The sequence below is a fragment of the Dasypus novemcinctus genome, chromosome 10, assembly GCF_030445035.2.
Source record: "Dasypus novemcinctus isolate mDasNov1 chromosome 10, mDasNov1.1.hap2, whole genome shotgun sequence".
Classification (NCBI taxonomy): Eukaryota; Metazoa; Chordata; class Mammalia; order Cingulata; family Dasypodidae; genus Dasypus; species Dasypus novemcinctus.
The window spans coordinates 45,940,713-45,967,356 of NC_080682.1; positions in this window are offsets into that span (position 1 = coordinate 45,940,713).

A 26,644-nucleotide genomic window follows, 5' to 3' on the forward strand; every position below is an offset into this window, starting at 1 on the left:
CTTTAAAAAACCAAACCAAACCAAACAAACAAAAAAAGTGGTGTTGGGAAAACACAGATAACCATATGTGAAAGAATGAAGGTAGACCTTTCCCTGACACCGTATGTAAAAATCAATTAAAAATGGATAAAACACCTAAATATAAAAACCAAAACTATAATACTCATAAGAAAACATAGGAAAGCATCTTCAAGACCTTGTGTTATACAATTGTTTCTAGGACTTTACACCAAAAGCCTGAGATGACAGCTACTTGGGTGAAATCTATGGTAAGCTGGAGGTAAGTATTTGTACAGGGAAGGGATAAATTGGGGGCGTAGGGCTAACTTTGGGTGGGGCTGTGTGGGCTTCAGTATCAGGGGCTCATCGTTGGACCATCTATCTTTATTGGTCTTTGCTATTGCACTTGGGGGATTGTTGTTCCATTGGGGAATGTGATAGAGCTCCCCTGGTCAGGAATTCAGCCCTCTCTCATCTGTCGTTTCCAACTGAAGCCACTATGAAAATATCCAAACCTGTATACATGCCCTGGGATGGGATGGGTCAGATTGCCCAAGAAATTGGGGACAGGGTGAGGGGAACATTTGATCATGGGAGATTGTCAGGTATGTGGTTGAAATTGTGGTGCAGAGAAAACTCTTTAGAAAATGTAATATGCCACACTTCCCGTGCCGCGGACGACAACAGAAGCGGACAAAGAAACAAGACGCAGCAAATAGACACCAAAGAACAGATAACCAGGGGAGGGGGGGAAATTAAATAAATAAATAAATCTTTAAAAAAAAAAATGTAATATGGAAGCTTGCATATTTGGGATGCTTACGGGGGGGCAGGTATCTGACACAGGGCAAGCTTCTGGGGAGTGTGTGAGTGCTCATTTTGTCATAGTGGATTATAACATTGGGTGGAGACTCATACAATGAGAGTGAAGGTACACCCACATCCTGGGGAGGACTGATGTTCTCCAACAGAGGGAATTGTATCTCTTGAGAGAATCGGTGGCTCCCAATGGGTTAGGGCAGTCAAGTATGTCAAGCCCTCAGCATTTTTGCAAGTATCTCTGAATATGGTCCCTCGAGTAATGAAGATTGATTGTCATGGTGGGCCCTGAGGGGAGGGGGAAAGAGGTATTGAATACTTGGAATCAGGGTAGCTGTGGGGCAATGGAAGAGATCCACAGGAACTCTTGATGGATATAGGTCATGTTAAATTACACCAAAAATGTATAAAAGTATGTAGGCTAAAATGTAAACCATAATGTAAAACATAAGATAACTAAAAATTTAAAAAATTGTACAGTCTAAAATATAAACCTTGATGTAAACCCAAATGGAACCATGTTTGAAAGCTATTGTTTCAATATCTGTACGTTAGCTGCAGGAAATATAATATGACCATGTAAAAAGATCACTGTTGGGGAAGGGACAAAGGGTTTGATGTTGGATATGTGGTAGTACCATATATTGTATATGTGAACTACTGTAACCTAAAACTTATCTCAAGAGGAACTTAATAATCAGGGGAAAAAAAAGGAAAGAAAGAAAGAAGGTAGATACTGAGGAAGAAATGGAAGAAATTGCCTTGCCACTGTACATACAGGGCAACACCTGTACCTTTTTCATTTTTTCATTTCTTTGATACCCCAATTTATTTTTCCTTTAATTTTTCTAAATTTCTATGTATTCTGTATCTAACTTTGAAACCCATCACTATATTCCATTTTTCTATTAATAGAAACCTGGCTTTCCTTTTTGAAGAAGTTTTAGACTACAGAGAGTTTCAACTATGGTGGGGGAGGAGCACTTGTGTGGGGTGTCATTAGTGGGGGGCACATGGTTGGGAGGGAGTTCCCCAGGGCATGTATACAGGTTTGGATATTTTCATAGTGGCTTCAGTTGGAAATGACAGATGAGAGAGGGCTGAATTCCTGATCAGGGGAGCTCTATCACATTCCCCAATGGAACAACAATCCCCCAAGTGCAATAGCAAAGACCAATAAAGATAGATGGTCCAACGATGAGCCCTTGATACTGATGGTTCCAATTATGAGCCTGTGTGCCTGAAATATGAACTAGGCCTATAGCTGTGGGGTGCCTAAGAGTTACCTCCTGAGAGCCTCCATGTTGCTCAAATGTGGCCACTCTCTAAGCCAAACTCAGCATGTAGATGCATTGCCTTCCCCCCAGTGTGGGACATGACTCCTGGGGATAAGCCTCCCTGGCACTGAGGGATTACTACCAAGCACCAGCTGATGATGTAACTACAAAAAGACCATGAACAAAGAGGTCAACTCGGACCAGCAGAATATCTTAGCCTACATGTGATGTCGGATGTTAAAAACTGCATTTTGACCTTCCATAAAAGGGGGAAATGGAAAGGACAAATGAGTTTATATGCTATGAGTCTCCAAAAAAGAGTCGGGAGGTCATCAGGGGGTGATGCTTATGCATGCCTCAGCAGGGTACCAGAGACGGCCAAGGTAGGTGGAAACCCAGCTGCTGGTTCTCCTGAGGGCTGCAGCAACCCACAGGTTCTGTGGTTAAGGCAGATGGCACTGGAGTTCAGGGCCATGTCAGTTGGCCCTACTTTGGAGTTTATGTTCCTGAGTGTGATGGAGTTGGACTCAGATATATCCTTTCTACACATGCCTCTTCTGTTACTTTTACCAGACCTGTGATTGGCATTTGGGCTGGTGTATACTCAGGAGACCTGAATCTCTGAACTGCTCATGTGACGGTCAGGCCTTGGGCCTCAGCAGACTTGCAGCTCCTACCCTCTGGTTTCTTGGACTTACCCTGGCCAGCTGACAGAGAGGTGAAGAGGGTCAACCACCACACCAGGGAGCCAAGATTGCCTACAGCTGCAAGCAGGAGAATTGCATCTATCATCCATGTGGAATCTTGATGTAGAGGGGGACTGGACATAGCCATCCCAGGTTCACAAGATGGAGGAATAGAGTACGGATTAGAGTGGACTTACTGGTGTTCTGCTGGGGAACTATTGCGATTAGTAAGGGAAGAAACTGTAGTAGTGATGTGGAGAGGGTGGCCACGGTGGCTGCTGATGGTCGGGAGAGGGAAGAAGAGATATAGTGTGGGGGCATTTTCAGGATTTGGAGTTGCCCTAGGTGGTGCTGCAGGGACAAATGCTGGATGTTGTGTGTCCTGTCATGGCCCACTGGGTGGCCTGGGGGAGAGTGTGGACTACAATGTGGACCACTGTCCATGTGCTGCAGTGGTTCTCCAGAATGTATTCGTCGGGTGCAGTGGATGTGCCACAATGATGGAAGAGTTTGTTGATGTAGGAGGGGTGGCATGGGTGGGGTGGGGTGGGGGTTATATGGGGACCTCATATTTTTTTAATGTAACATTTGAAAGAAAATAAAGAAAAAAACTGAAAAAAAAATCTGAGTAAAGAAATAGATAAATGGGATCTTATCAAAATTAGAAACTTCTGTGCATCAAAGGACTTTATCAAGAAAGTGAAAAGACAACCTACATGACAGAGAAAATGTTTGGAAACTACATATCCAATAAGGGTTTAATATCCAGAATATATAAAGAAACTCTACAGCTCAACAAAAAGACAAAAAACCCAGTTAAGAATAGGGCCAAGAATTTGAATAGACCTTTCTCCAAAGAAGATGGCTAACAAATGCATAAAAAACTCTCAACATCATTAGTCATTAGAGAAATGTAAATTAAAACTACAATGAACACAGCTGGTTTGTAAATGAGAGTGTAGCTGAAATGGGTAGTGTAGGGATGTAAATGTCAATGGAAAGAAAACTAGAGACTGAATAACATAGTGAACACAGAGGTGGGTGAGGATTGCGGTTAATAGTACAAATAACAAATGAGTGTCACTATTACAAGGTGGTAAGAATACAGTGATGCATGGGAAAGATACAATTAATGCAATGTATGGACTATAACAGCAATATTGTAATATACTTGCATCAATGTCGAAGAAGGTACAATATCGATTAAGGGTCAATAATGGGGGGTATTGAAGTTTTTCTTTTGAACAAAGGAAAACTTTCAAAACTTTACTGAGGTAATGACTGCACAATTCTGTGATGGAAGTGAGAGCCACTGAGTGTACACTTTGGATGGATTGTACAAGGCGAGGGACTATGTAACAGAGTGAAGCAGGTGGTGGGAGATGGATTGTAGTTAACGGTACAAATATAAGCATGTGCTCTCATGAACTATAACAAATATATAATCCAAATATATGGTGTTAATAATAGGGGGTGTATGGAAAAACCTATCAAATGTAAGCTATGGACCATGTGAGTGGTAATAGTCTGATCATCATCTTTTATAGTTTGTAAAAATGTTCCACAACAGTGTAAGGTGTTGGTGGAGGGGTGAGGTATGGGAATTCTGCACATTATGTATGCTTGTTTTGTAAGCTCACAACTTCTCTAATGAAAATATGTATTTAAAAAAAAAAAGAGGACGTGTGTCTCACGTTGAGTGAAATAAGCCAGACACAAAGGACAAGTATTGTATAACCCAACTGATAGGAAGTAATTAGAATAAGCAAATTCGTAGAGTCAAAATCTAGAATATAGGTTACCAGGGGCTGGGGTGGGGGTAGGGAATGAGAAGTTAATGCTTACATTGTACAAAGTCTCTATTTAGGTTGATTGCAAACTTTTAGTAATGGATGGGTGGTGGTGGTAGCACAACATTGTGACTGTAATTAACATCACTGATAAATATGTGAATGTGGTTAAAAGGGGAAATTTTAGGTTACATATATGTTACCAGAAAAAATAAAAAAAACAACATAGAACTGTACAGCCCAGTGAACCCTGTTGTAAACGATGGCCTATAGTTAGTACAATTATAAAACCATTCTCTCATGGACTGCAACAAATGTACCATACTAATGCAAGGAATTAATAATAGGGTGGTATACAGGAACCCTGTATTTTATGCATGATTTTTCTGTAAACCTACAATTTCTCTAATAAAAATAAGAAGATGTGTGTGAAATTATGTGAGTGTTTATACGTGTGTGTAAGAGACAGAGACAGAGAGGCAGAGGGACGGAGACGCAGAGCGCGCCCCTGGCGCTCTTTGGGGGAGGCTATGGTCGTCCTTGCCCTAGCCAATCAGAGCAGGCTTCCTGCAGGTGAATTTGGAATTAGGTATTAAAGCAGGAACAAGGTCCTGGAAGGAGTTGGTTGAGCAGACGTAGGATCTCAGTGATGGGCTCGCGGCAAGGTCTGGAAAGCTGACGGTGAAGAAAGGGGGCAGCCCCAGGGGGTTAAAAGCATACACTTGACGATCACGCTGCCACCTGCAAGCTGTGCCACTCTGGCACGTCGCTCAAGCCCCGGGTCACTGTGGCCTCCTCTGCAAGATGTGGAAAATAAAATGTACCCTATACAAAGTCATGGTGAGGATTAAATAAGATAATCTATAAAAGTACTTAGTTTGGTGCCCTGGCAAGAAAATACAAAAGAAAGGAAAACTAAGTAGGAATAGGTTAGTTTGCTTTAGTGATAGTTTGCTTTAGAAAAATAATATATTGAAGAAAAGTCACTGGGGAGAGGGAGAGAGAGACTCCTGCTGGCTTTGAAGAAGAGAGCTGTTGTGTTATGGAACATGTGGCAAGGAATGGGGGGGGGCTTCTAGGAGCCGAGAGGGGTCCCTGGCTGGCAGCCAGCCAGCAAATGGTCATCTCAGTTGTAGAGCTGCAAGGAGAGGAATTCTGCTGGCAACCTGAACAAGCTAGAAGCCAATCTTTTCCCAGTCGAGCCTCTGATTTGACCACATCCCTGGTGAGAATGAAGCAGAGAACTCAGCTTGGCTTTGCCCAGGCTTCTGACCTACAGATAATAAATGTGTGTGCAGTGCCAAGTCACTAAATTTGTAGTCATTTTCTATGCAGCGGTTAGAAAACTTAATCTCTCCAGGTAAGTTCCACTCTTGGTCAAGGAGGGAGAGTAAAAAAACAGACTTCTTTCCCAACCCCCTTGGCCCATGACTCCCACCCACCAGTTTCACAGGGATGCAGCACAGCGAATTGGATAAATACTTATAAACCGTTCTAATATCCTGGAGAAAAGTGCTCATCCAAACCGTAGTGTTTCTATCATTAAAGCGGCTTTTAAATTCATCCAAGAAGCAAATCTAATGAATCGGATTGCTAGAGGTTGGGGGAGATTTTGCAAACATCAAGTGCTTGGTAAACGTTGGAAATTAGGAAGCTTTCCGTTAAGGAGGCTCTAATTCTCCTGATGGGTAATTATCAGCGCGGAACAGGCTCTGCAAAGGGGCCCTGTCCCTGGTCCTAACAATAGACTCGGGATGAGGTTAATACTCCCTAATGAGGAGGAGAACTGAAGTTGGTGTCTTAAAGAGTAATTATCATCTGCACGGATAGCAGAGCCTCCTTATGAATGTTTCATCCTGGGACCGAAAGCTCAGGTGGCGTGCCTTTTGAAGGTGGCACAGCGTGGAGCAGTGCTCTCAGGGAAGGTGATGGCTCCCACATCATTAGGCCCTGCTTTCTCCACCTCATTTCAAAGCTTTGGGCATCAGCAGAATTTGCATGTAAATGGTAGAGAGTGGGGGTTAAGAACTTTAACTTCAGAATCTGGTCTGACAGATCCAAGTTCAAATCTAATAATCTGTATCTCTATCACTGTCAGCAGTCGGTTCTTGCTGCATAACAAACCACTTTGAACTTAATGGCTTAAAACAACAAGCATTTGTTTAGCTCACAACTTTGCAGAATGTCTGGGCGCTTCTGTTGATCTGCACTCATCTTGGTTCATCTTTGCAGGGCTCACTCATGAATCTGCAACCAGGCGGTCCCCTTAAGAGGATGGTTGATCTGAGATGGCCTCGGCTGGGTAGAACCGGACTGCTTGGCTTTACCCCACGTGGCCCCTCATATTCCAACAGGCCAGCCCAGACAGCGAGGTGGCAGCCGGCAGAGTGCAGGAGAAAGCCCAGAACTGGCAAAGCCTTGAGGCCTAGGCTTAGACCTGGCTCGACTTTACTTCTACCGCATTCTGTTGCTCAAAGCAAGTCAGAAAGCCAGCCCAGATCCAAGGACTGAGGATACAGACTTTATCTCTTGATGGGAGGAGCTTCAAAATCACTGGGCAAGGAGCATAGATACAGGAGACTATTAATTGGGGTCGCTAATGCTTCTTCCCACAGCAGCAGTATTCCAAGAGCAACAGAATGGCAAGTGGTGATGCACAGGCACTTTTCAAACCTCTTCGGGAGTCAATGTCTGCTAATGCCTCATAGTCCGAGGCAAGTCTTGTGGCCAACCCAGGGTCCAGGGATGCAGAAATGAATTCTGCCTCTCAACGGGAGGGAAAGCCTTTGTGGCCATATTTTGCAATCCCCACACTACCTTTCCAGGGGTTACCTGGGAGGATTGTCAGCCATCATTAAATTCATGAACCCAGATGAGGCAAACGTGGCAAGTTCTTGATAGCTGTTGAACCTGGGAGGGCAGTGGTCAGCAGATTGGTGTAACCACGGTGGTCTCCCTCTGCCCGGCCTCCACCCCCACCCCAATCTTCTTCAGTTCTGGGACCAACATCACTAGCACCAACCTTAGACCTGGACACCCAAGGCCCTCGCCCTGCGCCCCACGCCGTACAGCAGCACTGTTTCAGTTTGCGAAAGGCTGCCAATGCAATATACAGAAATGGGTTGGCTTTTATAATGGGAGTCTGTTAGGTTAAAAGCGTACAGTTCTGGGGCTGTGGAAATGTCCAAATCAAGGCATCCTCAGGGATGCCATCTCATGAAGGCCGCCTGTGGGCGATCAAGCACGTGGCAGGGCATAGTGGCCGCTCTGCCCACATCACAGCCTCAGGTGACGCGCTCTCCCGGGCTCGGCTGTGGGCGATCCGCCACATGGCTCGTCCCTCCCCTCTCCTCCGGGCCCTTCTCTCAGCACCTTGGGCCTCCGTTTGGAAACCTGCCTCCTCAGAGGCCACCCGTGACCACCATGCCTCCTTCGGGGCCACCCTGGGGCTTTCCTTCATCGCTCTTCCTGCTGTTTGCAATGCAATGACTATTTATGACCTTCCTTGACTGGCTCTGCCATTGGACTGGCTCGTTTTCCACGGCTGGTCTGTGCTGGCTTCATTTGCCCACGTGACTCGACGTCTAAAACTCTCTGCACACGGTGGCCATCGATTCATGCTTGTCGAATCAACGCGTGAGCGGCGCGTGGCCAGAGTGGCCTACTGGATGTAATTCCTGCAGCCTGGTGGGAGGATGAGTTGGCACAGGTCCCTGGAGTCAGACGTCACCCTTGCTCACCCGCGTGGCCTTGAGATGCTGCTCCCATGAGATGTTGCACACCCTCTCCAGGCCCTGTTGAGGCACCTTCTGATCAGAAATACTTGATGTTCAAGTACTGGCATCGAAGGCCTTGGCAGCTAGAGGGGCTCATGGCCTTGCCCAAGAAGCTAACTACTCCCCTGCGAGGAAACTCAACACTCCTTTAATTAGAAACTGCAGGGGCCCTGGGACCCCAATTAGCACATCCTTATAATTTTGAAACCTCAGAACCTCAAGGGCTCCACCCAGGGAGCCCCTCCCTGTCCTCTGGAATGCTCTGGTAGGGCAGCGCTGTGTCTTTATAATTACGAAGCTGCAGGATTTCACGTTCCGCCCATGGCTCTGGCTCCGCTCTGAGGCCCGCTGTTGAGTACACGCCACGTCCTTGTGTTTTAGGGCCACAGTCCCGTAAAGGCCCCACCCAAGAAGCCGGTGTCCTTGTTTTCCTGAGCCGCATTGTGGGTAAACTCCACAGCCCTAGAACGATGGAGATCATGTAGCAGCATAAAAACGATGTGTGGCATTGTACGGAATTTGAAAAATAAACCACGAAATACAACAGTCTATCCTCACTGCTCTTACCCTGCACTTGTAATTATGTGAAGATTTGGCCTGTGCCATGCCAAATACACAGAAATTAAAACAGTCCCCATAACATGATGGGTGATGCTTCATTCTCTTTTTCCTGAAATTTCTGCAATAGTTATGCCTTTATGATAAGAACTATGACTAAAAAAATAAATAAAAATAAAAATGCTTTGTTACCTTCATGGAGTGATGAGGATGACTTATCAGGAGTTTAACAGCAGAATCACCTTTGCGCCGCAGGCCTGCTGACCTTCTGGAAAATCACTGAGATTAATCATCATTACCAAAATTGATGTCCCAGGTCCCAACCTGTGCATGTTTGTTCCGCACAGTGATGGATGGTGATGACGGTGGGTGCCTGGGTGAGGGAGACACATCTTATGGCACCCTGCTGCAACGAGGCAGTTATGGTCGGCTTCTTGCAGGTGCTGGCTCTTCGGGGTGGTGGAGCTGGGGTGAGCGTTCTGCCTGTTTCCTGGGAGAGCCCTGTCCTCTAGGAGCATGCAACGATGGGGTTCTGGGGCAAAAGACCCAGGAGCTGTGCACCTGGGCTCAGGGAGGGTGGCCCTGGATCAGTGGTTCTCACCTGGGAGCAGTTTTGCCCTCTAGAGGATATTTGTTAAGGTCTAGAGACGTTTTGGGAATTGGGTGCAACTGGCATCTAGTAGGTAGCGGTCCAGGGATGCCTTGGGCTACAGGACAGCTGTCCAGACCAAAGAACGAGCCTGCCCAAACTGTCAGTACTGCTGAGGCCCAGGAACCCTGCCCTAGGACTCTGTGAATGTACTCAAAGCCCTTGACTGCACACTGTGGACGGATTGTATGGTATGTGAATGTATCTCAAGAAAGCTGCGAGAGAGAGAGAGAGAGAGAGAGAGAGAGAGAGAGAGAGAGAGAGAGAGAGAGAGAGAGGGAGGGAGGGAGGGAGGGAGGGAGAGAGAGAGAGGGAGGGAGGGAGGGAGATGGAGGGAGGGAGGGAGGGAGGGAGATGGAGGGAGGGAGGGAGAGAGAGAAAGAAAGAAAGAAGGAAAGAAGGAAAGACGGAAAGAAGGAAGGAAGGAAGGAAGGAAGGAAGGAAGGAAGGAAGGAAGGAAGGAAGGAAGGAAGGAAGGAAGGAAGGAAGGAAGGAAGGAAGGAAGGAAGGAAGGAAAGAAAGAAAGAAAGAAAGAAAGAAAGAAAGAAAGAAAGAAAGAAAGAAAGAAAGAAAGAAACCCTGCCCTAGAGTAAAAAAGGGCTTTGCCTGAAGGGTCCAGGAGCCTCAGGCAGTCTGTCAAGGCCCTGCTAAGGCGTTGGGCCCAGAGCTCCTGTTGGAGCTACCGTGACAGCTGACACAGCAAGAAGGAATGAGCCGAGGAGGCCTCTTTTAAGCTGGGTCTGGTTTAGGCTTCTGGGGCCAAGGCTTGTTAGGACCTCCTAGTTTCGAGTGTCTCCCTCCCTTACCTAGCCCTGTCACACCAGAGGGACCACATGGTGTTCTCCAAGCATGCCCCACACTCTTGTCCTCGGGCCACTGTCACGCTGTTTTTCTGCTTTACCCTTCCCCAGGGCTACCTATTATAATTGGACTCATCCATCAAGGCTTAAATGCCACTTCTTCCAAAAAGACTACCCTGATTTCCTCTCCATGGAGCAGCCATGGGTAGTTTCCTTTCCTTTATTGAGTTGAAGTAGGGAATCACCTCCAGACTGGAGAGGAGCGGCAGTAGGTACATGGTTGAAAGCACAGACTTTGGCTTCTGACGTAGCTGGCCTTGAATCCTGTTTTTGCAGTGCATGTCTCAGTTGGTCTTTATTAAACTTGCTGAAATCAGTTTTCATATATCTGAAATGGGGCAAAATCAGGTGTTCTTGGGAAGGTGCAATACTCTGATATGCATTTGCAAAGCTTGGTGCAGAGTAGATGGAAAAACAATCAGTGCCAACCTTTCCTGTGCTCTCCCTAAATGCTGGGTCCTGCTCGCAAGCTTTGCCTTTTCTGTGGGTGCCATAATTATCCCCAATTTCCAGATGAGGAACTGAGGTCCAGAGAGGCCGAAGGGCCTGCTAAGGGTCCCCAACCAGGAAGCGGTGCCGCCACCCCACTGAGGGGTAGCCGCTCCTCACTGCACCAGTTCAGACCTGCACTTTTCCCCTCCTGGCAGCCCTGGGTGAATGTCAGTGGCTGATCCAACTTGCCACCTTCCTAGCACCCAGTATGTGCCTGGGCATTGCTCAGGCAGTTCACTTTGGACTGTTTCATTCTGCTCTTCCAGTGGGCTTTTGAGGTTGGTACAACCATTACAGCCATTTTACAGATGAGGAACTGAGGCTCCAAGAGGCTACATGACACTCTCAAGGTCATGTGACATGCTCAAGGTCACACAATACGAAAGAGGCAGAGTCAGGACTCAAACTTGGGCCCGTTGACGCCAAAGCTAATAATACTATGTTCTAATGATTAAAGCCCAATAACCATCACAAATGACTGGCTGACGTTGGCATGTACCGCATTCCAGGCTAAGCGCTTCGCTGGCAGAAACTTATCAGGCTCAGGTGCTATCACCAACGTGCAGGTCGGGACACTGAGGCTCCGAGAGCAGTATGACTTCCCCACCTCCCCAGCCATTCCAGCTCTTATGCCCACGGTTGCCAACTTTCTGTTCCCTATCAAGAACTCTGGGCCCACAGCCAGGGCCCTGGCCCAGAAGTCCTTAGCAAATTGCTCTCAAGGCGCTGGCACGCCCCTGGCAGGGCCCGGCCTCGCCCTTGGAGACTGAGCTCAGCTGGTTTCTAACTCGCCTCTCTGGGGAACAAAGGCAGCTGGAGCTCCTTGTTCAGGGCCCCCGAGTTGGGACAAAGACATGGATTGATGAGTTCTCTGTTCTTTTGTACTAAATAATTGGCTTCAATTAAGTGGGCTTGACGGAGTGAGGCGGTTGGAGAAGCAGGAACGTGAAACTTTTGAAAATGAAGGTCTGAGTGTGGGGAGCTCGGAGGATGGCCCCGAGGGGCTGGGGACCGCCCTCCCCTCTGCCACGGTGGGCAAGGGTCCTCTCTAGGCTCAGTTCCGTCCTTGGCAGAATGGAGAGGGGAAGGGGAAACCTTGTCTAGGGTTCTCAGACTGTACTTGGTGGAGCCCTGGCTGGTCCCGAGGGCTGGGGTCCCATGGACTGGACTCCAAGGGACCCTCTGGGGCTCAGCTCTTACTAGACAGCTCCCTTCCTGTTCACACAGAGGACTAGTACCATCCACGTTGGTTTGACCAACCAGGCTTGGGCAGGGAGGAGTCTGAAACCACTAGACAGAGCATCTTCAGGGTCCATCCCAGCTCTAGTACTTTCCAAAGCTCACCTTGAGGTTTGGGGTCTTAGAGGAGAAGGGTGGTCCATCTGTCATAAAGAGGATTGGTCCAGGGGGGCCTGCCCTGCTATGGCCTTGCTCACAGCTAGTCCCTTGCCTCTCTGAACCCTACTTTCTCCATCTCTACAAAAAGGCAATGACGATGACAATGTGCTGCTGATCGCAATGACAATAGCAGTCGTTGCTACCGTTCGCTACATGGACTCCAGGGACCCTGTTTTGAACCTCTATAAGCAGGTGCATAATTGTCCTCAGTCACTTGTTGAGTCACTAATGAGTATTTATTGAGCGCCAACTGTGTTCTAGGTGCAACGGAGAAACACAGCAAGCCCTGCCCTCTTGGAGCTTACTTTCTTGGGCCCCAAACCAACAATAGGAATAACATTAAGTAAAATGGAGAAAGAGCCGGCTTGGGAGGGGGCTGGCAGGAGGTGGGGTAGAGGTGGGGTTTCTGTCTTCAGTCAGGTCCTCAGGAAAGGTCTCAGGAGAAAGTGACCTTTGAGCAAGGAGCTGACAGGGTGGGCCAGAGCTACGAGGGTATCTGGAGCAGAGTGTTCCAGGCAGAGGCAGCAGCCAGGAAAAAGGCTTTATGGTAGGAGTGGCCCCAGAGCTGGCAGGGTGTGGGTGAGGCGTCCCAGGAGTCACAGGACTGAGCATGCAGGGCGAGGGCCTGGGCTTCTGTCCTGAGTGAAAGGCGCAGCTGGGCGGGGGTGAGGCGGCTTGGACCAGGGTGGAGTTGAAAAGTGGTCCGAGTCGGCGCACAGCTGTTGTAGAACCAGCAGGACGTGCCGAGGGATTGGAGGAGCCGCCAGAGAGAGCCGTCAGGAGTCACGCCAGGCGCTGGGACTGAGCCCGCAGAGGGGCAGGGTTTTCACGTCCCGAGAAAGGAGATGTCACGACACTGGCTGTGGACGTGCTCGCTGTTAGGGGCCCATGAGCCCTTCGCAGCTGGGTGTGAGGCCAGGGGGCAGGCACATGTCAGGGCCAAGTATCTGGCACTGTAGAAATGGCACTTGTGTCTATGATCACCAAGGGCATGTGTGTAGACAGAGGAGCACCCAGGTGGAGCCCCTGGCCCTCAGCAGAGCACCCAGGTGGAGCCCCCGGCCCTCAGCACAGAGTCCCGGTGGAGCCCTGGGCCCTCGGCAGAGCACCCAGGTGGAGCCCCCAGCCCTCGGCAGAGCACCCAGGTGGAGCCCCCGGCCCTCGGCAGAGCACCCAGGTGGAGCTCCTGGCCCTCGGCAGAGCACCCAGGTGGAGCCCCGGGCCCTCAGCACAGAGTCCCGGTGGAGCCCTGGCCCTCAGCAGAGCACCCAGATGGAGCCCCGGGCCCTCGGCAGAGCACCCAGGTGGAGCCCCCGGCCCTCGGCAGAGCACCCAGGTGGAGCCCCCGGCCCTCGGCAGAGCACCCAGGTGGAGCCCCCGGCCCTCGGCATCACAGCCAGTATGGAGGAGGCAGCTGCCTAGTCTGATATTGGCCCCCGGCAGCGAGGGGCCCGCACACAGAGGGCTGGCAGAGGCCCTGCAGCCATCCTCTTGCTGGCGCTGCTGAAGCCCCGGGAAGCGGAAGCTTGAGAAACAGCATTGGATTGAGCCACATGGAGGTTTTAGTGGAATACTGGGACAAAACGCTGCTTGGAGTGGGCTTGAAAGATAACAGGAGGGGAGGAAACGGGGGCAGCGAGCTTTCACAGCGGCAACTCTTTCAAGGAGTATTGCTATAAAAGGCAATGGAGAAAGGAGGTGTGCAGGGAGATGTGACGCAAAGGTAATTTTGTTTTGTTTGTTTTAAGACGGGAGAAATTAGAGCAGGTTTGCATGCTGTTGGGAATGATTCAAGAAAAAGGAAAATATAGATGATGCAGGAGGAAGGGAAGAATTCTGGAGAATATCACTAAGTGGGCAAGTGGGGCTAGCACCTAAGGCCCAAATGGAAGGGACGGCCATAAATAATCTGCAGAGAAAGAAACTGAGGCCCAGCAAAGGGAAGGACTTGCCCAAGGTCACACAAGAAATCAAGGGCGGAACTGGGGTTGAACCTGGGCTGTCTAACACCAGAGCCCAGCCCTGTAACCACCAGATGCAGAGGCCTTGCCTCCTCGGTTTAGGGGTGGATCCTGAGCTAAGTGGGGTGATGTCAATAAGGCCCTCAGGGGTCCCCAAGGTGGGGTGAGGCGCAGATGCAGTGAAGAAGGTTGCAGCGGCTGTGGCCAGGGCCTGGTATATCAGAGCTGGTGTGACCCTCCTCTCTGCAAGGCAGGCTTTCTCTATCAGCCTTTCAACCCTCTGACATAGCTGAGCTGTGGGACACCTGAAATTCCATGGCTGGTGGAGCCCCAAAACCTCCAGAGAAGAAATTGCCCTACAGGATGTTGGAGCTTTGTAGCTGTTTGGCATTATTTATGAACTCTAAAAATAGATACTGCTGGATTATGTCTGGAACTGGTCTAGACATATTAGATTATACTGAATTCAGAAGTTTCACTTTACTTGGTTACATAATGATAAAGGCTTTGATTGGGCCGTGTCAGTGGACTCTGCATCCCTCCCCCCTTGGTGGGCAGAGACTCACAGAGAAACTGCACTGCAGAAAAGGGAGGTTGGAGTTTTGAGCTGGAGCCTGGGAAGTAAACACACAGGGGATCAGAGCAGCTGAGCCTGGAAAGAATCGAGCCCTGGAAAGACAGACAGAGCCAGCTGCCTGACAGTCTACAGCTGGTCTTGTGGAGTGAGAAGGGCAGCTGAGCCCAGAGAGAAATATGCCCCAGGAAGAGAGGAACCCAGGAAGCCTGAACCCTGGCAGATGCTGGCAGTCATCTTGCTCCAACACAGGCAATTGAGGGAAGTAACTTATGCTTATGGCCTGGTAACTCTAAGCTTCAACCCCAAATAAATAAATACCTTTCATAAAAGCTAACAGGTTTCTGGTATTTTGCATCAGTACCCCTTTGGCTGACTAATACAAGCATGCTGATGTGACAAACTCAAACTGGGCATTTAAGTTTGTGTGCCTGGCCCTGTGGTGAGTCAGAGGAAAGGGCACTATGTCTCGGCTTTGGGGTGGGATTCAGATTCAGTGAGGGTCTTCTACAAAGGCTGTAAGCATGATTCAGTGATATGTGTATCATATTTCTCAGTCTTCCAGCCATGCGGGAGGATTCATATGTAGATTTTAATTTGTGTTTGTATATTTGTGATATGCCTATCATTTACATCTGGTATATGCTTATGGATGTGTTGTGTGAATATATGTATATGTACTTGTATGTAGTGTATCAGTCAGTACAGCCACAGTAATGCTGAGGGACAAACATCAAAATGTTAATGGCCTAAAAAATACATATATTTATTTTTCTCACTTAAGGATCTGTGTTAACTGGGGTTCAGCCAATCTCTGCTGAGTTTGGCTGGACTTGGCTCCAGCCTGTGGGATGGATTCAGGTCAGATCTGCTCTTCATTTTACTTGGACTAGTAGTTATTTGGAGTAAACTCCTCTTGTGGCAAATGTGCAAGAGAACAAGCCAAACTATGTAAGCCCATTTGAAACCTTGCCTCTTGTCTATTAACCTTCCATTGGCCCAAGCAAGTCTCATGGCCAGGCTTGTGTACTTCCACAGTGGCGGGCAATGCAAAGTCACACGGCAGAGCATGTGGCCAAATAATTTCATTAAAGGGAGGGCTTGAAGAGCTGGGAACAATAATCCAATTTTGGTGGGTCTCCCCACAATATGTTTGTTTACATTGGCCTATTTCACTCAATACGAGATCTTCAAGGTTCATCCACACAGTTACATGTAGCAGAGCTCCATTACTTTTAATGGAATAATATCCCATTGAATTTATATACTGCATTTTGTTTAGCCATTCATTGGTTGGTCAACACTTGGGTTGCTTCATTCTTTTGGCAATTGTGAATAATGCTGCTTTGAGCATTGCTATGCAAATATCTGTTCGAGTCCCTGCTTTCAATTCTTTGGGGTATATACCTAGAAGTGGGATTGCAGGGTCATATGGCAATTCTATACTTGACTTTGTGAGGAACTGCCAAACTATCTTCCATAGCAGCCGTACCATTTTATAGTCCCACTAACAATGAATGAGTGTTCTTATTTGTCCACGTCCTCTCCAACACTTGGTAATTTTCCACTAAAAAAAAAAAAAGCCTTCTTGTGGGTGTGGAACAGTACTTCAATGTGGTTTTGATTTGCATTTCCCTAATAGCTAAAGATGTTGAACATCTTTTCATGTGCTTTTTGGCCATTTATTTATCTTCTTTGGAGAGATATCTATTCAAATCTTCCGCCCATTTAAAAAATTGGGTTGCTTGTCTTTTTGTTGTTGAGTTGTTTAATTTCTTTATATATTCTGCATATTAAACTTTCATCAGATATGTAGTTTCCAAATATTTTCTCCCATTCTATAAGTTGTCTTTTTATTTTCATAATAAAGTCCCTTGATACATAAAAGTGTTTAATTTTGATGAAGGTCCATTTATCTATTTTTTCCTTCTGTTGCTTGTGCTTTGAGTGTAAAGTCTAAGAAACTATTGCCCAGCACAAGGTCTTGAAGATGCTTCCTTAGCTTTTCTTCTAGGAGCTTTATAGTTCTGGTTCTCATATTTAAGTCTTTGATGCATTTTGAGTTGATTTTCATATATGGTGTGAGGTAGGGGGTCCACCTTCATTCTTTCACATATGGGCATTCAATTTTCCCAGCAGCATGTATTGAAGAGACTATTCTTTCTCAAGTGAGTGAACTTGGCACTCTTGTCAAAAATCACTTAGCCATAGATGTGAGGGTTTATTTCTGATCTCTCAGTTCAATTCCATTGGTCTATATGTCTGTCCTTATGGCAGTACCACATTGTTTTGATTACTGTGGCTTAGTAATAAGTTTTAAGATCAGAAGTGTGAGTCCTCCATCTTCATTCTTCTTTTTCTAGATGGCTTTGGCTATTCAGGACCCCTTACCCTTCCATATAAATTTGATGATTGGCTTTTCCATTTCTGCATAGAACTATTTACATTGGGTTGAGTGATGGGGGGATGTCATTTTGACCAGCACTGCCCAGTTCAGTCGTCTTCTCCACTTATAGCTGCAACAGTAGCTTGTCCTCCCACAGCAGTAGCTTGTCCTCCCCCTTAGATAAGTCTCTCAAGCTGCCAGTCTTTATCAGCTCCACTTCCTACCTGTGCTTAGGGAGTGATATTTTGACCCGAGTTTTTAGAATTTTCCAAGGAGGGAAGGAGTGTCCTGGACAGCCCTTGGAATTGCAGAATCTTGTAAGAATCCAGGGTGTGGCCCCTGGTAAACCCAAGTACTACAAGCAAGCCAGGGGTGGTGTGTAGCTTATCGGCCTCCCCTACCCCCTCCCCTGGTGCCCAGTGCTGTGCCTGGCGCAGTCCGTGCAACTATCCAGGAGGATATAGACTCCAGAGTGACAGCCACCAGCTTAAAGACTCCCCGAGGAGCTGGTGTTTGGGCCCAAAGTGTCAACTGGCAGAGTGCCTTCACCTCCACGCTGGCACAGGCAGCCCTACCGAACTGTTTAATTTCCTTTCCCTGCTGCACTGACGCTTTGCAGATCCTTGCGGGAAGCTGCAGCATCACCTTTTCATCGAGGGCCCAGCCCACAGTTTCTGGGTTCACACTTTTCTCATCCCCTCCTCGCATTGTCCCTCTGATGGGCGTTTCCTTGGCTGTGGATGAGAGCCGGCCACAGAGTGATGGCTCGCTACCCGCACAGTATCCGGCTCAGAGTTGGTGTCTCAGAGGTCCCAGACATGGGAGGGGAATTGGAGTCGAGGGTGCTCGACGGCAGGCTGGAGAATTGGGGGTCACAGCCCCAGTCTGCGCTTTTCGTTCTCCCTGTGGATAATGGCTGGCCATGGAGAACAGCGCAGATGGTGGGCCTGGACATGAACGTGACCCCTGGGCAGCGCCCCTGACCCGGAGCATGCCCTGCCATTGCAGACGTCCTCCTCCTCGCCCCCTGCCCCAAGCCAGGCTGTAGAGTCCAGAGCTGGCCGGTGACTAACACCGATGACTGGTGTTTTCAGCAGATGTTGGTTCTAGCCTCAGTTTAAAGACAAGGTGAAGCACGGAGAAGTTCTTTGCCTGAGGCTACGTAGCTCCTATTAAGTATTAGATTACTAGGGCTGCCCTAACAAGGTGCCACAAACTAGGTGGCTTGAAGTGACAGAATTTTATTCTTTCTGGGTTCTGGAGGCTGGAAGTCTGGAATCGGGTGTCGGCAGGGCCGTGCTCCCACGAGGCCTCCGGGAAGAACTTGCGCTCCCTGCTGATGGTCGCGGCAATCCTTGGTGTTCCTTGACCAGCGGCTGCATTGCTCCGAATTTACCCTGGTCTTCATGATCCTTTACCCTGCGTCTGTGCCTGTCCAAACGTCCCTCTTCTTAGGAGGACCACAGTTGTACTGGATTCAGGGCGCACCCAATCCAGTACGGCTTCATCTTAACTTGCTTACATCTGGAAAGACCCTATTTCCAAATAAAGTCTCAGCCTCTCTGAGTCAATTCTCTACCTGGTTAGGTGACATTATAAAGATACCTGCCCCAAGGGTGGCTGCAGAGATGAGATGGGATCATGCTCAGCACAGAGAGGGGTAAATGCATACAAAATAGCACAGGCTCAAGGCTCCCTTGTCTGGTCCCATAACCATCAACCATGGAGGTGGGACAGGGAAGTGACTTGACTGCAATGCCTCCGGACGCTGATGTTTGAGTGAAGGGGAGGGGAGGGTTTCCACAGGAGACTGCGGTGGGGATGCCATGCCTAGCAGAGGCTGTGGCTGGACTAACAGGCTGGAGGTCGGACGTGTCTGATGCGTCCCCAGAACTTGCATCTAGGCTCCTGTGGCCAGAGTGGAAGACTGAAGGTGACAAATCGTTTAGTGTTCTTTGGGTTGTGAATTACAGAAACTCAGCTTGAAGCTATTTAAAGGAACAAAGGAATTTTTGCTCCTGTTATCAGAAGAGCCCAAGAGATGAGCTTCAGGTGCAACTGAATCCAGGCGCTGCCATGGTATCATTTAGGTCCCATCTCCCAGCTCTGCTTTCCTCGATGCCACGGCTTCCTTCTGAGACAAGGCCTGCCGGCGCCTCAGGGCCCCCATCCCTTCTGCTCAGCAGCCCCAGGTGGGAGGCCCAGAGGCCCAGCTGACCCTGACTGACCCAGCTTCCGTCCCAAGCCGTCCCTGAACCAGGGCCTGGGTGTGTGGGGGAGGAGGGTCAGCTCTGCCTGGGGCGAGAGTGGAGGTCCGGCAGTTCCTCAAAGGAAAACCCGAGTGCAGCTCGCAGAAAGGTGGAAATGCTCGTTAAACCTGCGAGCATTCCAGATGTCCTCTCCAGGCAGCGGAGGGAGGCTGCCCCCCGCGGCTTTCCGCGCCCCAAGGCCTCCCCCGCGCCCCACGGCCTCCCCTGCCCCCGCAGCCTCCCCCACCCCCACCTCCCCGCGGCCTCCCCCGCCCCCTCGCTCACTCGCACTCCCCTTGGTTCCTTTCTGCACGTTCCCACCTCCCTGGATGCTGGGTGTGATGTGGGCCCCGGGGGAGGCGCCAGCAACACCTTCTGGCGGCACAGCATCTGCCAGCTGCCACCCCCCACCCCGGCCCGGCGACGTTCTTTGAGCTGGCGGAACCGGCAGCGCTGCGGGTCCGAGCGCTCGGCCGGCCTGGCTCCTTCCTGCCGCCACCTCCCGCCCGGAGGTCCTTGACCGTCTGGGAGAGCACGCGATGCTCCTGCCCAAACTGACCTTAATCGGGTTTGCAGGCACAATCCCAGAAGGCGCGCGCCGGCTCGGAGCGGGCCCAGCCACCCCCACCCCTTAATTCTGTAATTTATTCGAAATCAGATGATAACGTTAGCTTGGGGAGACCTATTTATGACAACCCCGCCCCCTGGGTTTGGTCCACGATGACATCAATGTTGAGAAGCTTGCCTGTGGCTTCGGCCCCTCTCGCTGCTTGTGTCCTCTCTCTCTCTTTTTAAGCCCCCTTTCCTGGTCTCAGGGGCACCTGCTCCTGCCGCCCCTACGTCCCCCTCCCCCCAAGCCCCTTAAAACTCACGGAGTGTGGAGGAAACTTGCCCTTTCCTCGGTCGTGCCTCCATTCACAGCATGGCTAGCTATTGCACTCTCACTAGGTGCGGACGCTTTGTGAGGTACTGGGCACAGAGGACTGGACCAGGCAGAGGCCCTGGCTGCCCACGGGCACAGTCCGATGGGGGAGGGAGGCAGACGCGCCCCTCAGGAGGCGCTGAGGTTTGTGATGACAAGCCCCTTGGGCACGCCGGGCTGGCGGTCTTCAGGTGTTACTAAGAGCAGGGCCTCGGAGAGGGGCCAGCCAGACTGGCAGGCCGGGACTCCAGCCCTCAGCCTCCCCCCCAGCTGTCCCCTACCCTGGCAAGGGCCCCTGTCCCACCTCGAGGAGAAGGCCAGCCCAGAGGTTTGGTCGTGGCTTCTTCCTCTCTGAGAGATGCGAGGGCGCCCCAGACCTTCCTTCTCCGCCCCCTTCCTATTTCCTGGAATAGTTCCCTTGCAGGGCGGAAATGTCTGCTGTTGCCAGGCCCGGGCAAGACCTTGGGGTACAACAGTGAGCAAAAGCAGATGGGCGGCCCCTGCCCTCCAGAGGCTTCTGGAACAGCTAGGCAGAAATCAAAGGGTTTCCCAAGAATGTGGGAAGGAACCTGCGTGCCGTGCAGCAAAGGTCGGAGGACTGTGCAGAGCGGAGGGCATTAGCTTCTCCGGAAGGCCAGGGAAGTGGGGACTGAAGGGAGTACCAGGGTGGAGAGTTGGAATTAAGTAGGGGAGATGGGAGAGGGGCAGAGGCGAGAAGAAACGGGCTCCAGGCCAGGGCGCAGCAAATGGGCAGTTCTGAGGTCGAGCGTGAGGGGTTAGAGGAAATGGAGACAGTTGAACAAGGGGCAGTGCAACCCCGAGCTGCAAGGCACGGTGGGTGGGTTTGGCCCTTGGCCCTTGAACTTCATGAGGAGCAAGGCTTTGAGGGCCCTGGGGGTCTCAGGCCCTGTGCCCACCAGTGGTTGCCTCTCCCAGGTGATAGCCTGAGGCTGTGCTGTCAGCCTTGGGTCCAGTTACATTCGAATTTCAGATAAACAATGAATAATCTTTTAGTATAAGTATGTTCCAGCTTCTCCGTCCGTATACTAATGTATTCTGAGACTCAGATTTAATTGGGCATCTGGTTTCTGCTTTCGGCTGGATCTAGCCAGCCTAGGTGGGGAGGTGGAGATGGCTCCTGCTCCTCCTTGTCTGTCATTATCGCCTGGCAGAGCTGTCCAGGCTGATTAACAAGACCCCTGGCCTGGGGGCTCCTGCTGCTGCACTGTTCCCCGCCGTTCCCCTGCCCTGTTCCCTGGAGTCCCACCGGCGGGACTAGGGTAGAGGCAGGACAGATGGACAGACCCTGAGGTCATAGTCGGGAGTGAGGAGAGAATCTCCCCTGCTAGTTATGGCCCCCGAATGTCTCCTCCATTCCACGGCAAAGCCCCTCCCCCCTTTTTAGGAGGTACCAGGGACCTCGTACCTGGGAAGCAGGTGCTCAGCCACTGAGGTACATCGCTCCCCAATGAGAGCTGGTTGTTTCATTTGCTTTTGTTTTGAGGAGGCATCAGGGATTGAACCCAGGACCTTGTGCATGAGAAGCAGATGCTCAACCACTGAGCTACGTTGGGTCCCCTTTGATAATAATCACAGTAGCCGCCATTTGCCAACTAGGTGCTGACACTTGGCCCGTACTGTCCCACTGAAATCTCACCTCCCCTGCAGGGTGGGCACGAATAAGAACACCGAGGCTTAGAGGGCTGGATGGCTACAAGCAGCAGGGGCGTGAACTGTTGGTGCCCACAGCGTTTTCAGGCCACCAAAACCCTTTAAGTGCCCCTCCCCCACCCATTTCTTTGCAAATATAGACCCAGTCCTGCTCAGACTTCCTGCCAACCTGCAGGAAGCAAGCTTTCCTGTTTCCTTTAAAAATTCCCAACACAGGTTTTTCTTTTGACTCTCTTATTCCAGAAGCTGGTGTGGCAGAAATTCATAAATTCTTCTTGATTGAAAAAATAAAAAATTGGCCACCTCCTGGGCTTTTGTCTGTTGTCACCTCGAGCAATTTCGTGATGCTCAGCTGTGACTCAGGCACCCTCCTTAGATTCCAGACCTCCCTCCCAGCCCGTGGCAGCAGAACTGGCGCCTCCACATTTGCTCACTCACAGTGCTGGCCTGTGCCAACAGCTGGCAAGAGCTCCGCAGCCCAGATTCTCCGGGGCTAATGGGGCTGATTGGTTTCAGTCAGTTCCCTGCTGCCAGCAATCACAGGGGAGCAGAGTTCCTCCTCCCTGATTCCTGCCCAGAGGGGAGTCAGCCCTGGAGGGAGTGTGATTGGGGGGCAGGGGCATGCTGTGTGCAACTTGCTGAGTGCTTACCCTCTCTGGGCTTCAGTTCCCTCCTCTATGTAAAAGGGAGAGAGAGAACATAATTCTACGATCACAGAGTCATTCATTCATGATGGTTTTTTGTTTGTTTTTGTTTTTGTTTTTGTTTTGAGAACCTACTGTGTGTGCCAGGAAATATTTTTGGCCCTGAAATACATCCATGAACCAAAGGGAAAAGTTTCTTTCCTCGTACAGCTTGTTAGACTCTTAGAAGAGGGACCGAGCCTATAAAGCTGCACTGTCTATTATGGAGTCCGCTAACCACATGTGGCTATTTAAATTTTAAATAATTAAAATGTGAATGAAGGAACAATTCAGTCCCTCAGTTACCACGGCCACTTTTCAAGGGAGCAGTGGCCGCTGAGGCTGGTGGCTGCCGTGCTGGATGGCGCAGGCTGTGGAACTTGTCCATCAGCTCAGGAAGTTCTGTTGGATGGCCCTGCTGGAGACGGATACACAGCATGACCTCAGGCGGACGTCAGTGCGACGGCGACGCGTCAAGCCAAGTAGGGCAGAGAATGGGCAAGGTGATGCATTTTCAGAAAGAATGGTCAGGAAAAGAAATATTTGAGCAGAGGCCAGCTTGAACTGAGGGAATGCTCCCAGTAGAAATCTGGGGCAGGAATGTCCCAGGCCGAGGGAGAAGCAAGTGCAAAGGCCCTGAGGTAGGCGTGTGGTAGGTGCACCGAAGGAAAAGGGGCACAGGTGTGGAGAGAGTGGAGTGAGCTGGCAGGAGCAATGGGCAATGCGCACTGACAGGTGCACCATTCGGAGCCCCCTGCACCAAGGGGAGCCCCTGGGGGTGTCAGGCTGGGAGCGATGTGGTCTGATTGACGTGCTGACAAGATCGCTCTGGATGCTGTGAAGAGGGACTGTGGGGGGTCGAGAGAGGACGCAGGGAGGGCAGTTAGGAGGCTGATGGTGATTGTCACCGGGGCAGTTGCAGGGCAGGTGGTCGGAAGTAGTCAGATTTGGGAAATATTTTCAAAGTAGAGCTGTCAGTGTTGATGACAGATTAGATTTGAGGCATAAAAAAAAAAAAAAGAACGGAGTCGAGCGTGGCTGCAAGGGTTTGGGCCGGGCTTCGGGGGCCCCGGGGGGCCACTCGGGGCGAAGAGCAGGTCGGGGTGGGCGGTCAGCGAGGAAAGCGGAGTTCTGCCTCGGCCACGTGCTGACTGAGAGGAACTTTGGACACGGGAAGGGAGAGGCGCTCTGTGCTGTGGTCTGTTTGCACCTGGAGAGCAAGGCTGAAGAAGTGAACGTGAGCGTTAGCAGTCTAGAGGCGGTGTTCATACGTGGGACGGTGCCACACAGCACTTGGGGCTTAATGACAATTCTTTTCATTTCTCGCATCCTGCTTTGTGTCTCTTAGCTACTTTATCTCAATCAATTCTTTTTTTTTTTTTTTTTTTTTTTTAAAGATTTATTTATTTATTTAATTTCCCCCCCTCCCCTGGTTGTCTGTTCTCTGTGTCTATTTGCTGCGTCTTGTTTCTTTGTCCGCTTCTGTTGTCGTCAGCGGCACGGGAAGTGTGGGCGGCGCCATTCCTGGGCAGGCTGCACTTTCTTTTCACGCTGGGCGGCTTTCCTCACGGGCGCACTCCTTGCGCGTGGGGCTCCCCCACGCGGGGGACACCCTTGCGTGGCACGGCACTCCTTGCGCGCATCAGCACTGCGCATGGGCCAGCTCCACACGGGTCAAGGAGGCCCGGGGTTTGAACCGCGGACCTCCCATATGGTAGACGGACGCCCTAACCACTGCGCCAAAGTCCGTTTCCCTCAATCAATTCTTAAACAACTTCAGAGGTGAGCATGATTATCCCGTTTTACAGCTAAGGAAGCAGAGGCTCAGAGAAGTTAGGGATCGTGTTCAAAGTCACACAGGACTTGATCCAAGTCTGTGACTCCAAAGCTCCTGTTGCCTCATGGCCCTAGGAGAGTGGTGGGCATACTTTGCCCAGAGCACGCTGGCCAGCGAGTTTGGGCTTGGCTGCAGAGGACCTGGGATGCCAGGCCGTGGAGGTCAAATCCTGGACGAGGCAAGATAGCTGTTTCCAGCAAAGGTTTGGAAGGGACCCTTGGCTGTGCTTCCTCCTGAGGCCTTGTCCTCATGGGCTCACTCACCTAGAGATGGGGAAACTGAGGCCGGAGAGGAGAGCTTGGTCTCCTGACCCCTGTTCCCGTCTCTGCCTTACAACGTCCCCTTGTCTCACAGCCTCCCTGTCCTTCCTCACAGTTCAGCACTTAGACCCCTGGTCCTCAAAGCCCCGAGCCTGTGAGAAAGCCTCAGCCCCTGGGCCGGGGGCCCGCAGTCCGTCTTAGCAAGCCCTCCGAGTGCGCCTGGACCCCTGGCTGGCGTCCCACCCCACGTCCTCCGGGTCCCGCCCCCGTCCCCCTGGGTGGGCTGCACGACGCTGATATGCAGACATGGCCGCGGCACTTCTCCGGAAGGGCTTCCCCAGCTCCGGGAGCAGGCGACTTCGGCCCCACTTCAAATCCTGTTGGTCTCACTTCTCCTTCCAGCCCAGGTGGGGGGCAGGTTCAGCGCAGGTTTTGACCAACTTCACGCAGGAGAAAACTGTGTGGCCTCGAGCCCGCCGGCCCACCGCCCCCCCTCCTGGCCTGGGACGGTCTGGCACAAACAGATGCACATCCAGCGTGCAGGCGTTACAGCCCACAAGCCGGCCTGGCTAACGGGCAGCGGGGCCTGTGGACAGACGCGGTCCCCCAGCAGCCACCGCGCCGCCACATGCTCTGGTCCCCAGATGGCATGCTCCAGTCAGGCACTCACCGAGCGCAGCCTCATCCGGGACAGAGGCCGTGCGCCCAGCAAGACAAAGCTGCTTCCCAAAGTCTGCCCAAGGCGAACCCCTCCACCAGGCGTCCCTCCCGCCTCCTAAGGGGCGGCCCAGCCAGGCCCGAGAGGGGAAAGAGCGCCTTACCTTCTGGGAATGGAGACCCCGCCCGAGCCTTCTCCACCTAAGACGCCGCCCTCTCCCTTCCTGTGGGATTTAGGCTCCTCTCAACTCCAGCTCGATCTTCAGCTCCCCAGCACCTTCCCGTCACCCGCGCTGATTGTTGTCACCACTCGGCAGTATTTGCCATGGCTCAGTGTGTGATGGTGAAGGATTGGGAGGTGGGCTCCCCGGGACTGAGCTCAGCTTGGCCACTGTCCCCTGTGCAACCTTGGGCAAGTCACGTAACAAACCAGTTTCCTCATTTATAAATGGGGATTATTCATTGAATTGTTTGAGAATCAATGCTAAAATACGTGAAGTGATTAGAGCTGCACCGGGCCTGCTGCTACTGCTCTCAGGGTGTTATTAAGTCTTTGTTCTCACCATCAGCCTGTGATCTAAGCATTACTATCTCCTTTATACAGGTGGACACTGAGATTCAGAAAGGTTATGTGACCTGCCCAAGGTCACACAGCCTGATAGAGGCAGATCTGGTGCTTGAAAGCGTCTGTCCCAGTCCAGAGGTCTTGGGACTAAGGGGCTATTTCCTATTGTTAGGGACTGAGCTGTAGATTTCAAGCTTTCTTCCACCTTGAGAGGAAAACTGCCCCTTCTGGAGTCCCAGCCTGCAGCTTAGCTTTGATTATTTAATGGAAGGAGAAAATCCAGGGGCATTAGGGACTTCTGGAGGACCTAGGCTACACACCAGCCTGTTTCCCCAAACCTTGCTCCCCCTTTCCATTGAATTCTCTTACTCTTTGCAAGGACAGACCTGTCCTCAGGGTCAGCTTTTGTTGAGTGGTGAAACCTGGATCAGGAAAGGGTTTGTACCTAACGGTGTTTCCAAAACTGCATTCCAAGGTAAACTCATACCCTCTGAGACAAAGACGGGGCCCTATGGTGAAAGCAGTCCGGCAAACTCCAGGTTAAACCACGTCCAAAGGACCACCCTGGGACTCC